Below are 18,457 nucleotides of genomic sequence, written 5' to 3'. Positions count from 1 at the left end.
TGAGAACCACTGATTTATAGGGAGCCTTGGCTTTGTTCTGAAAGGTGGCTTTTTTTTCTGGTGGAAAAACCAGATTTTCTTGCTCAAGGACTTGAGGAAGAGTTTTGGTATAGCTACTGACTCTACCTAGGGGATCCCAGGTAGTAGGTGTGCGTGTGTGTGTGTGTGTGTGTGTGTGTGTGTGTGTGTGTGTGTGTGTGTATGCGCGCGCACGCACGCTTGCGCACTAGCCTCTTGTGTGGGAGTCAGCCTAGTAGGGACTGAAGGCAGGACATTTCTTCCTGGTGTTCTCAGGCCCCATCCTATGGCCTTCTCTGTAATGGTTTCCTTGGGATGAAGACCCTGTTTTCCTGTTGAATTATGGATCAAAATTCCAATATACAGGCTCTACTTCACTAAGGCCTGTGCTTGCCTGGGATCCTGAGGGAGTTGGTTATTTGGGAACTAAACATGTGAGCTATATATAGTTTCACCTCTGGGCAGTAGCCATCTTAAGGGAATCCATGGAATTTCATTTATCCACATATCTGTCTATTGTCCATCCATTCATCCATCTATCCCTTCATCCATCCATTTATTTATTAATTCATTTACCCATCCACTTCTCCACACCACAGTGATCCTTTAAAAATGACCTGCTATCACCATACTCTCCAAACTCATTTTCTACTCCTCCCATCCTCCTACACCTGCTCCAGCCCACCAGCCTTATCTTGTATGTTTTGGCCACCCTCACGTCAAGGCCTTTGTACTGGTTGTTCCCTCTGCCTCTGTACCCTTCTCCAGACCTGTGCATACTCACTCCCTTACTTTACACTTCTGCTCAAATGCTACCTCCTTCCACACATCTTCCCTGACCATCCTAGCTAGAATACCACTGCCCCTTCACTCTGTTCCTTGATCCTGCTTTACTTTTCTTCATCACACTTAGCCCCACTACCTGAAATAACATGAGATGTTTATTTGTTTTTATAATCTGTGCCCCACCTGCTCCATCAAGACAGGGGTCTTGTTTGGTTCACTGTTGTATCCCCAGCACCCAACACAGAGTCTAAACAATAAAGTAGTAGGTGCTTAACACATGTTAGTTGAATAAATAAGTGACCTCCCCAAGTCTCAGCTTCCTCATCTACGAAATAATAGACACCCCGATGGATTTTAGTTTTACATGTCCCATTATTAGACCAGGGTAATGAGAACATTCAGCACAATATTTGGCACATAGTAGGTGCTCAATAAATACTCATTATGATTCTTTTTAGAAGTGTCATGTTGAGGGGTGCAGTGCCATTCTCATCAGAAACCTGTTTTGTAAGAATCAAGTTAAGGTTGTCCCCAAACTGGAAGGGACCCCCAGAGGTCATTCATGCATTTCTCTGTCTCCAGGCAGGATGGCATGTGGCCTGACTCAGACCTTTGTGCTGACTCATGCTGCTTATCCAGATCCTTAAGCCAGGAGCTACTTCTCTTGTTATTCTTTCCAGCAGTGTAGGCAAAGTGCTCTCTTTTAGGGCTGCTTGGGGTCCCTTTTGTGAGGGTGCTGATTTTCACTTTTTGAAACCCAAAGCTCACTTGGTGCCTCTGATTGGGGTCTGGTGGGAAGGTTTCTTGAGGTAGTCCTGTGTTTTGAGGGCCAGAGAACTTTTGGCACTACCACTATGGCCAGGCTGCAGTACCCACACCTGCCTGTAGATGTCAGGGTGTGGAGGTCCCACTTTGTTTCCCTGCTCAGCTGGGAAGCATTGTGCTCAAGATGTGTACAGTAGGTCCTTGGGTTACATGGGAAATCTGTTCCTACGGTGCCAAGTAATGCGATTTTCACAGTAAGTCGGAACCCACCTACATAAGCACCTATGTCATTCACATGGAGCACATACACAGCAGTAATGAAGTGAAACAGTAAAAAAAAATTTAAAAGGAATATAACAATTCCTGACCTTTACTTGTGGTAAATAAATAATAAAAATACATAAAGCACATATGTACATATGTCAAATTGATGGAACTTTTTTTTATATAAATAAATGGGAGATGGCGACATTACCACAAAACAATGTACATTGAGTCTGACGTAACCCTAGGACTGTCTGTACTCTATTAGAGCCAGAGACATGGAAGTATCAAACAGACTGTCAAACCTCAGAGGGAAGGCAGGGGAGGGTGGGCGGGGTAAAGAGATCAATCAATGAACTTGTATGTATATATGCATAACCCATGGATACAGACAATAGGTTGGTGAAGGCCTGGGGTAAGGGGCGAGGGCGGGATTGGAGAGGTCAATAGGGGAAAATGGGGACATATTAATACTTTAAACAATAAGGATGAAGAAAAAAAAGACATGGACTCTGGAGTCAGAGTACAGATGTTCACATCCCAGGCCTGGCATATACCAGCCTCACAACCTTGGGCAAGTGACTAGATCCTTTTGAGTCAAAGTTTTCATGTCTATAAAGTGGGAATAACAATACGTTCTTCACTGGGTTGTTATGAATATGAAACAAGATAATTAAATAAAGTATCTAGAACAGTATTTGCTATTATTACTATGTAGAGTTACCAGGTTCAGCAGATAAAAATTCACAATGGCTAGTAAAATTTGTATTTTTGAACAATAAATAATTTTTTAGGATAAGTGTGTCCCATGCAATATTGGGGCTATACTTATATTAAAAAATTATTTGTTGTTGATCTCAAATTCAAATATAACTGTCCTGTTGACTTTTACTACTATTACTAATAGTATCACTGCCCATCTCTGCTGCCTTCCAGCATGTCTTATTTTAGTTGCTATTGGATTTTCCTGGCTTTGGCTGGGAATTAGGATTGACCAGTGTTAGATGGGGCTGTGGAGTGGGTCCTGGATTGCTGTTACCACCAAAAGCTGCTCCCTCCCAGTCCCCACCCCTGCCTTCAAAGTCTATCTAACTTCTCCTTCTTAGGGCTATTTCAACTTCCCTGGTTCCCCCTTCTGTCACCAGAGCTCCCAACATTCATGTAGCCATCAGGACCTACTGTATTCTCTCTCTCTCTCGGTCTCTCTCGGTCTCTCTCGGTCTCTCTCGGTCTCTCTCTCTCTCTCTCTCTCCTAAAAATGTATTATTGTTATTAGTTTTGGGACCTCTGATGCAAAGAATTGAGTTCATTGCACTTCTCAGTCATGGTGCATTATTATCATTGGTCTGCACAAGGACCACCCTCTCCTTATTTATTTAAATATCTCTCCTCACTCTTCACTGCCTGCTCACTCCACAGGTAATTATTCCAATGCTTTGTGGTTCTGGGAAATGTGTAGTGTTGTTCTTGCTTTATGTATTTTTTTTTCATTTTTAAAATAGGCTTTATTGTTTAGAACAGTTTTAGATTTACAGAAAAATTGGACAGAGTTCCCGTATACCCTGTACCCAGTTCTCCTATTATTAACATCTACATTAATATGGTACATATAACACTATTAGTGAACCCATATCAATACATTATCATTAACTAAAATCTAGACTTTATTCAGATTTCCTTAGTTTTTGCCCACTGTGCTGTTTCTGTCTCAGGATTACATCCCGGACACCTCGTTGCATTTCGTGGTCATGATCCCTTAGGATCCTCTTGGCGGTGGCAGTTTCTCAGCATTGTGTGCATTATGAATTGATATAAGGCACTCCTTAGCCCATTCTGTTTCCCACTTTTTCTCTCAGCCCTATATTTTTCAGACCGTTCACATTCTGCACGTGCATTTAATCCATTTTTCTCCTAATGGATGAATAATATGCCCTCCCCACAATTTACCTAGTCACTCCCATGATGATAATGGACATTAAGTTGCTTCTAGTTGTGTGCCATCGACAAGACTAAGAATGAATAGTTACCTCCTTCAGGGCTGGTGGTTCATGATCTTCTCTGCCTGCCCCCCATCCCCCATGCCATGTTGGTAAATACAGATTAGAGATGCATTAACTGGGACCTGTGAAGGTCTGAACAACTTTCTGGGGGCCTGTTGGGGTCTGAGCAACTCTTCTCTGTGTTAGGATGCTCAGCCTCTGGCCTTGAGCCGCAGTCTGGAACTGACACCTCACAGGAGAGGGGACATTGCTTGACTGCCCCTGGTGGCAGTTTGGAGAGCAGGTGCCGAGGCCCCTCCTGCTCAGTTGTCCTAGAAGGGTGGTTGTCTTTTGGGTTCTGGGTTCACTTTGATTTTAAGATAATTGGAGAAAAATGGGTTTCTATGAGAGACCCATTAAACATTACTCACTCAGTCTACAGATCAAAGGAACTTTGCATCCACCAATCAGATTGAGTATTGCAGAATTCACTTCTGACTTTAGTTGCTACTGGCACACTTTAGAGAGGATGATAATTGGTGCTTATCTTCCATTTGGTGCTTCACTTTTTCAGTTTGTGTGCATATTTTCATATATTGGCATTGTCCATGTTCATATTTTAAAGACTATTCAGTATTTTTCAGTAGTTTTCCTATGTATTTTGTTACATTCTTCCATTTGATTAGAATTTCATTTGAAGAGACACTTGCCTCTTCACTGCTGATTTGGGCAGTTGAGGGCCACCCGTGTGGAGATGGGCATCTCCCTGCTGCTGTCTTCTCTCTGACCCATATAGAGCTTGTGTCTGCAAAACTCTCAAATCTCGCTTTGTTAGGAAAATAGGACTTAGGAAATTTCCTGATCCTTAGGGAAACCTTGCTGTTTGGTTTTCTAGGGTGACAGTATCCCCGGAGGTCTTTCTGTCATCGCTCTGTCTCAGGCATCGAGAGCTGGCTGTTGGGAGCTGGAGTGAGGGGAGTGGTGTATTTCTATGGGACAAGGGTCCCCCACCCCTGCTAACTCCATGATAAAATTAGTCTGCTTCCTCCTCTGGAATGGGGTAGGGGTTTGCATTTTTAGGAAAGGCTGTAGCACATGCAGAGAAAATACAGATGTGGAATTTAACGATGCCCCAGTCCATACTGTTTCTTGGTGATGGCTGTTATGCCCACGAGAGTATGGGCAGCAGTCATGCTGCTGTTGACTTGTGCTAATGACTGGGGAAAATACCATGATTTCCCCCTGGCCTTGGATGTGTTCCTGTCCCACTGAAGCAGCATGCTGGAGCCTTGGGCTTCTTGCCTGCCCCAAGGGATTTTAGGGAAAAAACAAAGCCCCAGCAGCCCCAGCCCCTGGGGCCACATAGCAGGGCAGAGCAGAGCCACCAGGCCTGGTTGGATCTGATCTCAGAGGGGAGGCCTAGAGGAAGTCTGGGGGTGGGGATACAGAGAGAGGCAAGGAGGGGAGCTCAAGTACTCTGAACCTGGGTATCTATTTCCTTTTTCAAAGAGCTTACTATTTAAAAATTGACATTCAATGTTCCCATTTAATGCTCTTGGCAACCCCACTGAGGTGATTAAGCAGCTATTGTTTCCTTGTCATAGAAAACCCAAGTGCCTTGTCAAGCTGGTGAGGAGCAGGGCTGTCCCTTGAAACTAGGTCTCCTAACTACTGTTCCCCTTAGTCTCTGAAGATGGCTCTCTAGGGATGGTGTTTGGGCTACGTAGTCAACTAGCCTTGGAGATAAGCACTGCCCAGGTTATGAAAGAATCTGGCCATAAGGTGGAGTGAAAAGCAGGCCGAGGGTTGGACTAGAGGTGTGTGGGGGCGAGGGTGCTGGTGTGGCTCTTTCTCAAGGCCTTCAGGTCGTGGTCTCCAGGATCCCTCCAAAGGGGCTGGAAGGAGTTTCTGGGCTTCAGTTATTTGCCAGTGTCCTCCCTATAGCAGCGGAGGGCAAGGGTCATTGAAGGGCCTGGCGAAGGACTTCTGGCCAGGGCACCAGCTTGGCTGGCTGTTTGTTTTGCTGGGTTTCTGTTACCAGATGCAAACTGTGAGGTCTGAGAAAACAGGATCATAGGGTATTAAAGCTAGAAGGCCTTGACATTTCTTTGAATTCCATCAGAGAGCAGGAACTGGATGTGACCTTTACAGGCTCATGCTGCTAATTCATACCTTAAGGCAGCGATTCAACCAGTGTGCCGCAAGAATTTTTAAAACGTGCAATACCTAACTGCTGAGCACTGACCTCTTTTCCCTTAGATTGTCAAATAAAAAAAAGACAACAACCAACACAACAATAGCCATCTGGTGTGAGTGAATAAAAATTCTATCTATTTTTTGTCAAATCAGCAAAAATTAATATTATTTTTGGTGTGCTGCAGAATTTTAGTAATTAGCTTACTATTATGTGTGCCCTGAAATGAAAAATGTTGACAGTCACTGCTTTAAGGAAATAAAATATTGATTACAGAGAGTCTATGCAAACCATTAAGTCAAGATGGGCTGACTTCCTCTGTTAGGTCTGTTTTCCTTGTAGTTAACTTCCTGTCTTCCCAGGAGACTGATGTCTAACTGGCACTTCTGGTAAGACTGTTAGGGGGTCCATGGCCAGTGCCTGTTCTGACTTAATATCCTAGGCTGGTTGTTAAATACTTTGAGTTTAATTCGCGATTACTACTATTATTTACCTCAGTCTCTGTATTTGATGAAGAGCCAGTCAGGAAACACTTAATCTCTATCCTTCTAATCATTCCTCTTCAAGGCAGTGCTAGATGTTTGGGGCTCCTAGATAAACACGGAGAAAGCAGTTGCCAGGGAGACCTTCCAGGCTCCATTTCTGGCCCCCCCTCTCCTGCCTCTTATTTAGAAGACATTTATGAGCACCTATAGGTGCCACGTCCCGGGCCAAGCACTGACGACGCACAAATGAATAAGACATGATCCTGCCTTTAAGGATCTCATAGTCTATTAGGGGAAGTGAACCTGACCACAGAGAATCACAGAATGAGTTCTAAAGTAAAGAGGTGGGAAGAGAGTTCTGGGAGAGTGACTGATGGTCTGGGTGACTTGGAGAAGTCTTACCTGTGCCTTGAAGCTCTTGGCTAAATCACCTTCCCTCTCCCTGCCCCAGATGCTCAGGGTCCCAGAAGAAGTGAGTGGGCTGGCTGGTTCTCCTACTCTTATCAGGTCCCCAGGAAGGATTCACCTTCCATGAGTGGAGATGCAGGTGAAGATTGTGCATGTTTGCAAGGTTTAACTGAAGTGTGTGTTGCATATGGCAGGTTCTTTTCTTTTTTTGGCAGCAAAGCACTCAAGAGTTTATTTGCAAGAAAAGGAAATATACTCCGATATAGTCTGAGTGGGCAGCTTGACTGGCCCAAGTGGAGCCAAGTGCCTGGCAGGGTCTTTCTTTGAGCCTCAAGGTCTGGAGATGCCCAGTGGTCATTTCTGTTGCTTGACAGGTGGTAAGGATGGTTCTGGGTCCCCTGTTCTTCACTGTAGACAGGGTCTCCCTGCTATCCATGGTCAGCTCATTAGGGTGCCGCTATATATCTTATTATCTAATGAGTCCTGAGGTCTATGTGGTAACATCAGGGGCTCTTAAACCTTACAGGTTTTGTGAATAGATTTCAAGGGTAAAATTCATAAATTTGGACGGTAGAAAATTATACTTTATTTTCACCAACATTTAACTGAAACTTAGCATGTACTTTAATTAAAGATAATTAGGCACAAAGCTATATTACTGTGAGTTCCTCCAAGTTTGTTACCAATAGAAATCACACAGAGATTTATATCACACTATAGTTGTTGCACAAATATCCAAAAGCATTTATAATTATTACTACTTCAGAATAATAGCAATCTTTAGATGTGCTCTAGAGGAAGAATAGGTCTTGCTATTCAATGTGTTGATAAAGAAGCATGTATTACTACATCGCATACTTAAGTATAAATGTTTTTGTTTTTTAAATACTGATTTCAGAGAGGGAGAGAGAGATAGAAACATCAATAATGAGAGAGAATCATTGATCAGCTGCCTCCTACACATCTCCTACTGGGGAACGAGGCCACAACCCCGGCATGTACTCTTGACCGGAGTCGAGCCTGGGACCTTTCAGTCCACAGGCCGACACTCTATCCACTGAGTCAAACCGGTTAGGCCTGTATAAGTGTTTTGGTAATTGTATTTCTATGTATTTAGTCTCCTCATTACCCTGTCTAATAATTTTACACATTTAAAAACATTCTAAGAAGGAGTCCATTGATTTTATCAGACTGTCCTATGGCTCCGTGGCACAAAACAGATTATGAATCCCTGAACATCACCCCTAAAATTTAGGAGAAGCCCCAGGCTGTGAGTGGCAATCCTGCCTGTCTGCTGTGAGAAGGGAGACCAGATGGGGACACTGCGAGCTGCTCTCTGGCTCAGAGAAGGGTCCCGAGGAGTTCTGAGACATGAACATGATTTGTGGGACATGCTGACTGCACACAACTGTGACATCAACTGAGTTCCTACATGCTGCTTGTGGTGTGCATGGCTCATTGCCTTTGGGAATGTGTGGTTTAGTCCATGGTATGCTTGAACCCAAGAAGGAAATGTAGTGTGGAGAGGATTGGGCTGAGGGCCAGAAGACCTGGGTTCTAGGTCCCATTCTGCCACTAACTGGTTTCCTTCTGAACCTCAACTTCTCCATCTGGGAAAGGAGAAGTTTGGGCATAATTAGGACTTCTGAAACTGTATACCTGAAAGTATTGGGTTTCCATGACTTAGGCTGATGTAGTCGATGCTGATATAAAAATTGATAGTTTTCTCAATTTACTGAAAAATTGCATTGATAAAGATATTTTTCTTCTCAATTTAAAATTATTCTTATATATTTTTTCCTTAAACCTTTGGAAGCTATTATTCCTTGCCTGTCAGTAAGTACTTGTTGAAGGCAAAGGAGGTGGATGAGAAGTAAAAGGAAATTCATGGGGAAAACTTAGAATTGGCCAATCATGTTTCATTTCACAACTTCGTTTTGTTTGTGGTTTTCTGCTGCTTATCTTATGGTTTCTTGAACTAAAAGTGTCCCTAGTTTGAATGCTGGAGTTAAGCGTGCTGATATTTTAAGGACCTTCGTAAAAGGTTCTGCAGAGAGCATGTGACCTGGGGGTGCTCTATCAGCTCTTGCGGGTCTCCTAGGCCCCTGCCTGCTCTGACATTCCTGAGCATTCATGACACATTCTGCTAGTAAGGCTGACCTTTGTTCTGGATGAGCAAAGGGTGAGTGGATTGGACAGTCTAAGTGGAGTGATGGCTTTTCTCCAGGGGAGATCGTGCTTCTGTTTACATCTGGGCTACAGACAAAAGCAATGTTCCAATGTGCTCCCAGCCTTCCCTGTTCTGTGCACCATGACTGTGAGGAGCAGCACAGTGGAAGCAAAAGAAGAAGAGCTGGCAGGGCAGTTGTCCGTGTCACTGTCTCCCGAAGTGGACAGTGCACTTTGGAGACCCCACCATCCCTTTGACTTGCCCAGGAGCCCAGGTAGGGCCAGAGCGTTATTCATCTCCCCAGAAAAATTCCTGGAAATGGCCATTTGTGGGAACCCTGGGTCCATTCTGATGTCCCCCAGAATGTGCTCGCTGTCCCTTGAGCAATGCTGGGTTGGGAATTTCGCTTGCTGTACTCCACCCTACCTTGGCCAGCGTCTGTCCAGTTCAGCAGTCCTAGGAGCTGGGTGTGGGCCTGGCCAAGGTGACTGTTGATAATCTTATAATCACCTTATTGAGCTTCTGCTTGGGGATCCATCACTGCCAGGTGTGGAGGAGTGGGTTAGGTCTGGCTGTGGCTGTTTCAGCCAAAGCTGTGGTGCTCCCCTGTCTAGGAGCTCTCCCAGGTGAAGGAACTTATACTCTGCTTCTCCACAGGCCTGTGGAAGGGGGAGGCATCCCGGGCCTCAGAGAGGGCCTGTGGGGTTTTAGTACTTGCGCAGAAACAGGAAGTCAGAAGGAGTGGAGTTGGATGAGTGTGCTGTTCTGCTGTGTCTTCTTTTTTAAGTGCAGACACAGGAAGCCCCAAAGGCTTGGGGCTGAAGCCATGGGGCCCTCAGAGTCTGCATGGGTTTGCTGCTGGTTCCTGGTGCACATCCTCATCCATGGTCGCAGCCCTGTGTGTGTTGCTGAGTCCTGTCCTCACTGTGCTCTGAGGAGTTGGAGAGGACATCTTTGGACCAAGTTGGCCACAGCCTGTGAGTGGGGTCTAGGGTTCCTGGCTCTGCTAGTAGAATATTTAGAACACCAGTGACTATCAGTGGGAGTTACTTCCTGCCCATCATCTGGACCTTCCCAGCAGCAAGACATGGTGGGAAGAACTCTCTCTGTGGAGGGCAATGAGTGGGATGCACTGGAGTGCGCCTTTAAGCAAGCCTCTTAGCCACGTTGGGTCTATTTTCTTATCTGAGATGTGAAGCCAACACCTCCCGTGAGTAGAATGTCATAAAATGAAGTTCTTTGCAGGAATGGTGTGGAGTTCCTTCTTGCTTTGGGCTTTTCCCTCTTTGTCACTGGGTCCAAGTGAGCTCTCTTATTTGTCTACATTTTGCATTAATTTTCCAAATTTTTACACTCCCTATGAGCTGAGTTGAATTTCCTTCCCATTGTATGAATGAAAAAACATGCCTAATTGTGGATTAGGCAGCCTGAGGGGAGGAGGTGCAGGGGTTAACTATCTAGTTGGGAAATGAGAGCTATACTCACCGAGTCAAATGTGCTGATTAATTCTTTTCCAGGTTCCTTTTGCAAAAGATCTCACAGTGTCAGTTATTTAAATACCATGAATACCACTGCTCACCAGTTTCATGATTTTAGGAATAATCATTAGTGTTTATTGCTGAATATTTTTGCCAAATTGGCTCACTTTTTAAACTTAAATACATTTTAAAAGGAATTATATTATTATAAAAAATGGAGAACCAATATCACTGGCCAACAAATAGACAGTAACTACAAAAATAAAGCTCACTAGAAATAAAATAACATCATTAACTTCTGGTTGGATACAATTGGCTACAGAAGGTCCCAGGATGGTGGTGGTGGGGGCGTTGCTCACTCTTAGTTGAGAAGGAAGCTTATTATGTGATACATCTGAAACTAATATCATACTGTATGTCAATTATACCTCAATTTAAAAAATAAATGAAAAATTTTTAAAAAGAAGGAACCTTAACCAATGTCAGAAGGGTTAAAGACATATTAGCATCAAAATGAGGTCTCCTCTTTGCAAAAATAATTGAAAAGAGACTCTCATTACTTACAAATGGCATGTGATGCTCTGTTGTATCTGTCCATAATCTCTGCTCCTAATTTCGTACTTGGGCAACATCATCAGAACAGTACATCCTCTGGAACTTCACTTGTCCCCTGATAGATTGAAGGCTTCGAGAACAGGAATTGTATTGTATTCTTTATTTTTTGTGTGTGTGTGTGCAGTGTCGTACACATGGTAGATATTCAAAAATGTGTGCTGAATTGATTCAAAGTATAATGTGTAGCAACGACAATCCATGTAGAAGTTGTTCATGGGAGGGAGAGATCACCAAGAGCTGGGGTTGGCAGGGAAGGCTTTCCAAAGAAGATGGAACACTCTCCCCTCCTCCTAGCCCCTCTCTCACAGCTGCCTGGAACCTCAGCTTCCTCTCCACCTGAGTCCTCTCCTGGTCCTACTTCTTTGGCAGCAGCTTTGCTTTTGGTTCTCCCATCTCCTTTCCCAACCAGTGAAGGAAATACCATGGCAACCCGCAGCCCCCTCAGAGCCATCCCTGAGAGAGAGAGAGAGAGAGAGAGAGAGAGAGAGAGAGAGAGAGAAAGAGAGAGAGAGAGAAGTTGGGTTGTGTGTGTGTGTGTGTGTGTGTGTGTGTGTGTGTGTGTGTAGACCAATGGGGTGAACCTGAACCTTATAGTCTGCCCTCTGATCAGTGTTGAGGGGATTTTGGTGACCTGCTGGGGGAAGAGGTTGAGTCCTGGGGGTGGTTAGCTTTTTTTTTCTTCTGTTTTTTCATCCTTCCTTTCTATCTAGTTCTCTCTTATTTTTTTTTTTTTTTAGCACTCTCTAGCTCTGTACTGTTGGGCAGATTCCACAGCCCAGGGTGATTAGTGTTGTTATGGACTTGGTGATGTTTGTGTTGATGCCAGGCTAGTTCCATAATGCAATTTAAAAATCCTTCAGGATTGCCCTAGCCTGTTTGGCTCAGAGGATAGAGCATCGGCCTGTGTACCAAAGGGTCCTGGGTTCAATTCTGGCCAAGGGCATGTATCTGGGTTGCAGGAAGCAATTAATCAATGTGTTTCTTTTACATCGATATTTCTCTTTGTCTTTTCCTCTCTCTTCCACTCTCTCTAAAAATCAATGGGGAAAATATCCTTGGGTGAGGATTTAAAAAGAAGGAAAAGACACAGACACAATTTCCTATGTCAGGAACTGTCTAATGGCTACCCCCCAAAGCCTCTCTGGGGCTGGGACCCTGCTTTCATTCAATTACCAGAAATGTCCTTCTCAGCATTACCAGGAATACATGTTCCTCCTCCCCCGCCTCCCTCCGCCTCCCCCCCCCCCCCCCCCCCCCCGCCACGGGGGCCTCGGGAATCTGGACCCTCCCTCCCTGCCTTCCTGAGCTTTTTACTGTTGCTTTTAAGTTATTAGTAATGACAACAGACATTTCCACTGTGCTAGGGACATAGAGTAACATTTAATCTTTATAGCAACCCTATAAAATCTGTTACTGCCCCTATTTTGCAGATAAGAAAACAGGTTACATAACTTGGTAAAGGTCAAATAGCTGGTGCCAGTAAGGGGTTCAGACCCTGAGTGTGAGCTCCCAGCCACAGCAATGTTCCACCTCTCCAGGGCTAAGGCTTCTGCCCTCTGAACTTGGTATGGGAAAGGGGGAGTCCTTACTCTCAGCACTGAGGGTGTCAGGAGCTAAAGCAGGTTCAGGAGAGGAGAAGGGAGCCTCTGAATTTGAGAGTATTCTTTACCTCTTTGTCCCCAATTCTGCCCACCCCTACCTTCCCTCTTATCTGCCTAGGTGGGAGCTCATGGGTTGTGGAACAGCTGGATTCCTGAAGGTACCTTTTAATTACCCATGGGTTGTGTTTATAGCAAGAATCAATCTGCTCAGGACTACCCCTGAGACAGCTGGGCGGATCTGGAGCCAGCAGGCAGGGGTGAGAGGTGGCAGAGGTTCCCAGGAGGGTGAGGCTGGGGATGACACAGCAAGAACTGGAGAAAGAGTGCAGGGTGGTGTCTGGAGCCAGCTTAGGGCTCCGGCACAAAGGACAGTGAGCCAGTGTGGAATGTCAGCTGCCCCTGGGAACAGGGCTGCGATGATCCTGTCCACAGGTATCCCTTCGTCTCAGACCAGCATACACTTCGAAGGGAGGAGGAATGGTGCTGGGACTAGGAGGCGCTTGTGCTCAGCCCTCTCTTCTTTGGCCTCTCCCTTCCTGCTTTCCCCATCAAGCTTCCTCCTTCACATCCTCTCTGATGTCCTTCACGCAGACCCTTCAGTAGAACTCTGCTTTGCAGCTGCTGCACTTTTAATAGGGATCAAAGCCTGAGGCGATTGGTGGTGTATTGGGTACCAGCAGATGGAACAGGGCTTTGGAAATCACACCATATTGGCTCTTTCCCCATGGCCCCGACAGGCCTCCCTCCTTCCCTTACCCCAGCTGTCATGAGCCGCTTACATTGCAGCCTAATGCTGTAACAGCCAGGCAACATTTGGGATGGAATGCCCCTTATGTGCAGAAGCGTATGCTGGTCTGAGACGAAGGGAGAGGTCGAAAACCTGGTCAGCACATTTGGAGGGTTCAGTGTTTAATGAAGGAAACAAACAGAAGGCAGACAGTTTTTCAGGGTCATGCAGGGTGACCCCTCTAAATATACAGGTTTATTCCATGGGTGGGCTACTTATGGAGGGTGAATGGTTAATCTGCTAACAGCCTCTTGCATTCTGGGTCATTCCCTCCTGCTGTTAGGATGCTCAGGAAATGGAAGCTAATTCAGTCATTAATCTTAGCTTAAGCCAAGCTGAATCAGACAGACGTGCTGGGATCTTCCTCCCGCAAACACGGTGTCATTCCCTCCAGGAACAGAGGGCTCTGGCTTATCTAGCATCCACCTGCACCAGAACAGGTAATTGCAAATTGCCTGCACAGACCTTGTCTGCACATACATGTCTATATGCATCCGAATCCTCTTGTTAGAATGACTATAACCAAGAGGGACAGGGATGGAAGGTTTCCTGAAGGAGAAAGTTCTGTTGTAAAGCAAAGTCGGAATGCCAGACTGAATCTGGAACCCTACTCAGCCACCAAGTGATGTATAACCTTGGGCAAACCATAGGATGTCTCCAGTCGCTGCAGTCTTAATCTGTTTGAGTTGTTTCCAAGAAGACTGGCACAACATGGATATTTAACGTTTGTCAAGGAAGCAAATGATTCAGGGAGATAACAGACCTCAAAATGCCAAGAGCAGTGCCTGATGTCAGGCATATGTCAGAAGCTGTTTTAGTTGGTATTCTGGATCCTTAATCTCAGGTCCAAAGATCCCTACAGTATTTTTGTCCTTTTCTGGTCTAGGTGTGCCTGTCTAAAAATTGGAGGTACTCTCCCATCCTAATAATCTTTATTCCTCTGCTCACCTGGCTTCATGGACCAGCGTGAGACTCCAACACCTGTTTGCTGTCCAGATGCCCCGGAGAGCCGCCCTCAAAGAAAGCTGCTTTTTTCTTTTCTTCTTTCTAGAACCTCTGGAAAGCTTGCCCAAGAGCTAAGACCCCATATCAAATACCGCACCAGAAGGCTGCATGGCCCCCCAGGAGGACTCACCTGGAATCACTGGGCTGGTGAACAGGTCATCCACCTTAGTGCCTGGTTAGAGCTAGAAGTCTAGCCTGCTATATCGAACCCATGTTTTAAAAATTCCCATCGATTTTAAGTGTACAAATGTAGCTCGTTACAGTGAGTCCTTTTTGAAAGAGAATAATCAGCTTAGTTTATCTGCTTTCTAACCTGGACTTTTAATCTCAAGTTTGTTTGAATCAAGGCACACCTGTACCCATCTCACAATGCATTGATTGCACAGCGTGTCTCCTCCTGCACAACTCTAAGAACCACCCACTTATGAACTTACTAGAGGAAGAAAGAACATAAATGGCCTCTTTTGCTAGTTCTGGCAGTATCTCAAAACTTAGGAGGGAAGTTCTTCTTGAGGTCTATCCTCAGTCCCTCCAGAGCAACCGTATGTTGGTGAAGGAACAGGTCGGATGGCATGCATTTGATTGGCCCCGCTGGGTCTAATGTACATGGGACTTTGTCTCAGGATCCTCATTTTGAGGCTCCAATGTCCTAGGCAATGGAGCCAATTGGAGGATTGGAAAATATCTTTCTTGTGGCCTGAGGAGGAGGGAGTCTGGTCATCTGTAGATTGGAGTTCTTTTCCCAGCTTTGTCTCAGATTCAGGATAGATCGGGTAACTTTTCCCAGCTCCTAAATTTTAGTGTTTTTGGCTGGTTTGGGTTCCCGCATCCCTTATTTTCTGCGGCATCTATGAGCAGGTCAGCTCACTGTTTTCTGCAGAATCACTTTCGTTGGTGGGCTGTGTGAGATGTCTGGAGGTCATTTTGTCCATGCTCCTGCCTCTGGAATGGCTTCCCATGTCCCATTGCTTCAAACATCTTCCCAGACACTTCTCCAGCATCTCGGATAATATCTCCCTATGCTTCATAGTGACAAGGTTCCTTCTAGAGTCTGACTTGAACCTCTCTTGCTGCCATCTCAACCCCTTGGTCCACATAGTCCTGCACTCTAGGGAGGCAAAGAACAGCTGCTTGGCTCCGCCCCTGTTCCTTACTTGTTCTTGTTGGGGTATCACCTCCATGCATCCAACTCGTGAATCCCCCAGCAATTTCTTTGTCACTAGATCACATTGCAAGCTCCTATCCAAATGCTGTCTGGCTGCTTCCTGTTCCAGGCATCTCCCTCCCACCTGAGTATTTGTGTTTCTGATTATTTATCCCCAGATGCAACGGCCACATTTTTCCAGGTTGAATCTGCTCGTTGTTACTTCCTGCCTGGGTTTGCTAACATCTCCAGGTCCCTTTTGCAGCCGCTGCTGCAGGCTTGCTCTGCATGGAAATGTGAATTTCTGGCCTTCAGAAAGCAAACCATGAAGGCAGTGGGATGGGGAGAGTCGGTTCCCCTGCTGAGAGGGCCCCGCCCAGTCTGAAGTCCAGGCCCTCCCCAGGAGAACATCTGAACGATGAACACAGAAAGCCATCAAGTGCTGCCAGCAGGAGGACGACCTAGAGTGAGACCTGTCCCAGCTGTCCGGCTTTCTCTGAGTCTCCTGAGCAGAGAACAGGAGACACCTCCTGCCCTCTTGGCCATGGCTCTTTCCAAACAGCCGTCACCAGTTCTAATTAAATACTCAGCAGATGAAGTGACCAAGCGCCAGATGAGGGAGTTGGGGGTCCATTTCCTGCCCAGGGAGGGGGGACTGGGCCAGGATGGCAGGGGCCACAAGTTGAACTCAGAGAGAGAGTGAATGTGCCCCTCCCCATTTTCTTTTGAAAAGAGAAAGTTCATTTTGTTTTCCAATTTTATTTTATTGTAAGCCCAGATGACTCTGAAATCCAGAGTTGGAAGGGACCTTCGTGAGTCTTTAATGCTTGTCTCATTAGACAGATGGGGACCCTTGGATGGTCACTAACTTCAAAAGCATTTTAAATCGTGGCTCTGCCCTCTAGATGGGCGCTGAGTATCAAGCCCCATCTGACTGTCGCTCCTGACTATCCAAACAGCCCTGTCTTCCGCTTGCCCACACCTTTCCTCACTCTTTACCTTGAACCAGAGCTGCAGGGAAAGGTTGGGTGCAGGGGTATCTCTCCAGCCTCCCAGGGCTCTCGGTGCACCAAGATTACATTGACATCCAAGAGTATGAATGGGGGTGAGTTGGATGCTGCTCCTGAGAGACTGCCAGAACTTGAGAGCAGAGGGAACTGGAAAAAAGCAGGATTCATGCTTCCTGCCCCATCTCCATTCTCTGCCTCTCTACCCTACCACAGTGTCTGCATTCCGAACTTATTGCTGCTAGTTAGGAAGCTTCCTCAGAAGATGCTGATGAATTTGGAGTAATTTTTAAATTCACCTGGGGAAATAAACATCTGCAGCTTGAAACACAAGCACACACACTGTGCTGCTGTGTCTCCCCATCTCCCCCGCTGACCCCCTCCTTGATCTGGGAAAAGAACACACACACCCAAACCTTGTGGAAACACAGAAACCCATGTGAATTATGGGAATGATTTTGAATGACCACTGTGCAAAGGAAGAGGGATTAGCTGTCCTGCAGACTGGCAGGTACGGCGCCAGGCGACTGCTTGGTCTTGAGAACACGTGTCTGGGATCCTAGGGACCTTTGCACCCCTGGTTTGTGGAGCTCTCTGCCAGACAGAGCTGTTTCTCTCTTCTAAGAACCTTCTACTTCCCTAGGGGAGTGGGGAGGAGAAAGGGAACAAACATTTGTGGTCACCTGAGTACATGCCAGACTTTTACATTCTCTTAGCCAAACTGGTGTGAAGTAGGAGTTGTTGAGAAGTTATTGTTCCCATTTTGCAGAAACTGAGGCTTTCAGAGATGAAGCCGGTCTTGATTTCAGTGCCCAGGCACTGCACTGCTGTCTGAGTCCCTGGTTTTTATGGACTTACCGACCGAGGATCTCAGAATCATGGCTTTTAGGGCCATGTGATTTTGGGGGGTAGCTGCTAACACAGTGGTCGGCAAACTCATTTGTCAATAGAGCCAAATATCAACAGTACAACGATTGAAATATCTTTTGGGAGCCAAATTTTTAAAACTTAAACTATATAGGTAGGTACATTGTTATTAAGTTAATTAGGGTACTCCTAAGCTGGCCTTTGCTAAAAACTCAAGGGGCCAAAGAGCTGCATGTGGCTGGTGAGCCGCAGTTTGCCGACCACTGTGCATCTGTTTTCGCCTCTGAATATGAAAATCATGCACTCTGGCTCTTTGACTAAGTTGTTAGATTTCTCAATAACATGAAGTCTGTAGTCCTCTGAGATGTGGTCAGAAATGACAATTAAAGAGATATTTGCTGACCCTCTACGCTGGAAGCACTGTCTAGAACAGAGTTTTCAACCATTTCCATCTCATGGCACACATAAACAGATTACTAAATTCTGCAGCGCACCAAAAAAAATGTATTCTAATTTTTTTGCCAGTTTGACCAAAAAAAAAAAGGTATAATTTTGATTCATTTACACCAGATGGCTATTGTGTTGGCTGTTGTCATTTTTTAAATTGACAATCTAAGGGAAAAGAGGTCAGTGCCCCTGACTAAATCATCAGGTGTTGCATATTTTAAAAATTCTTGCAATACATTGGTTGAAAAGAGTTGGTCTAAAGAGACATTTTCATCGGTGAGTCTACAAAGCACCTACTATGCATGACGCCTGTTGGGCAGGATGCAGAGGCCCACTCAGGCAGACAGCAGGGGAGTTCCTCCACCTCAGTGAGAGACAGCAAGCTTCTTGGGCTGCAACTTGTTTTCACAAGCTCCTCTTTTTTTTCTTTTCTTCTG

The 18,457-nt window shown here is 45.5% G+C and overlaps 1 protein-coding gene across 2 annotated transcripts in view; it reads left to right on the top strand.

The window, feature by feature from the left end:
* Window positions 1-18,457, top strand: part of ANO2 (anoctamin 2) — a 301,113-nt gene that overhangs the window by 17,769 nt on the left and 264,887 nt on the right. The window lies entirely within an intron of this gene.

This window comes from Cnephaeus nilssonii, assembly GCF_951640355.1.
Source record: "Cnephaeus nilssonii genome assembly, chromosome: 6".
Taxonomy (NCBI): domain Eukaryota; kingdom Metazoa; phylum Chordata; class Mammalia; order Chiroptera; family Vespertilionidae; genus Cnephaeus; species Cnephaeus nilssonii.
Note: the sequence above shows the minus strand (reverse complement) of the source record. Positions and strands in the feature narration are given on the sequence as shown.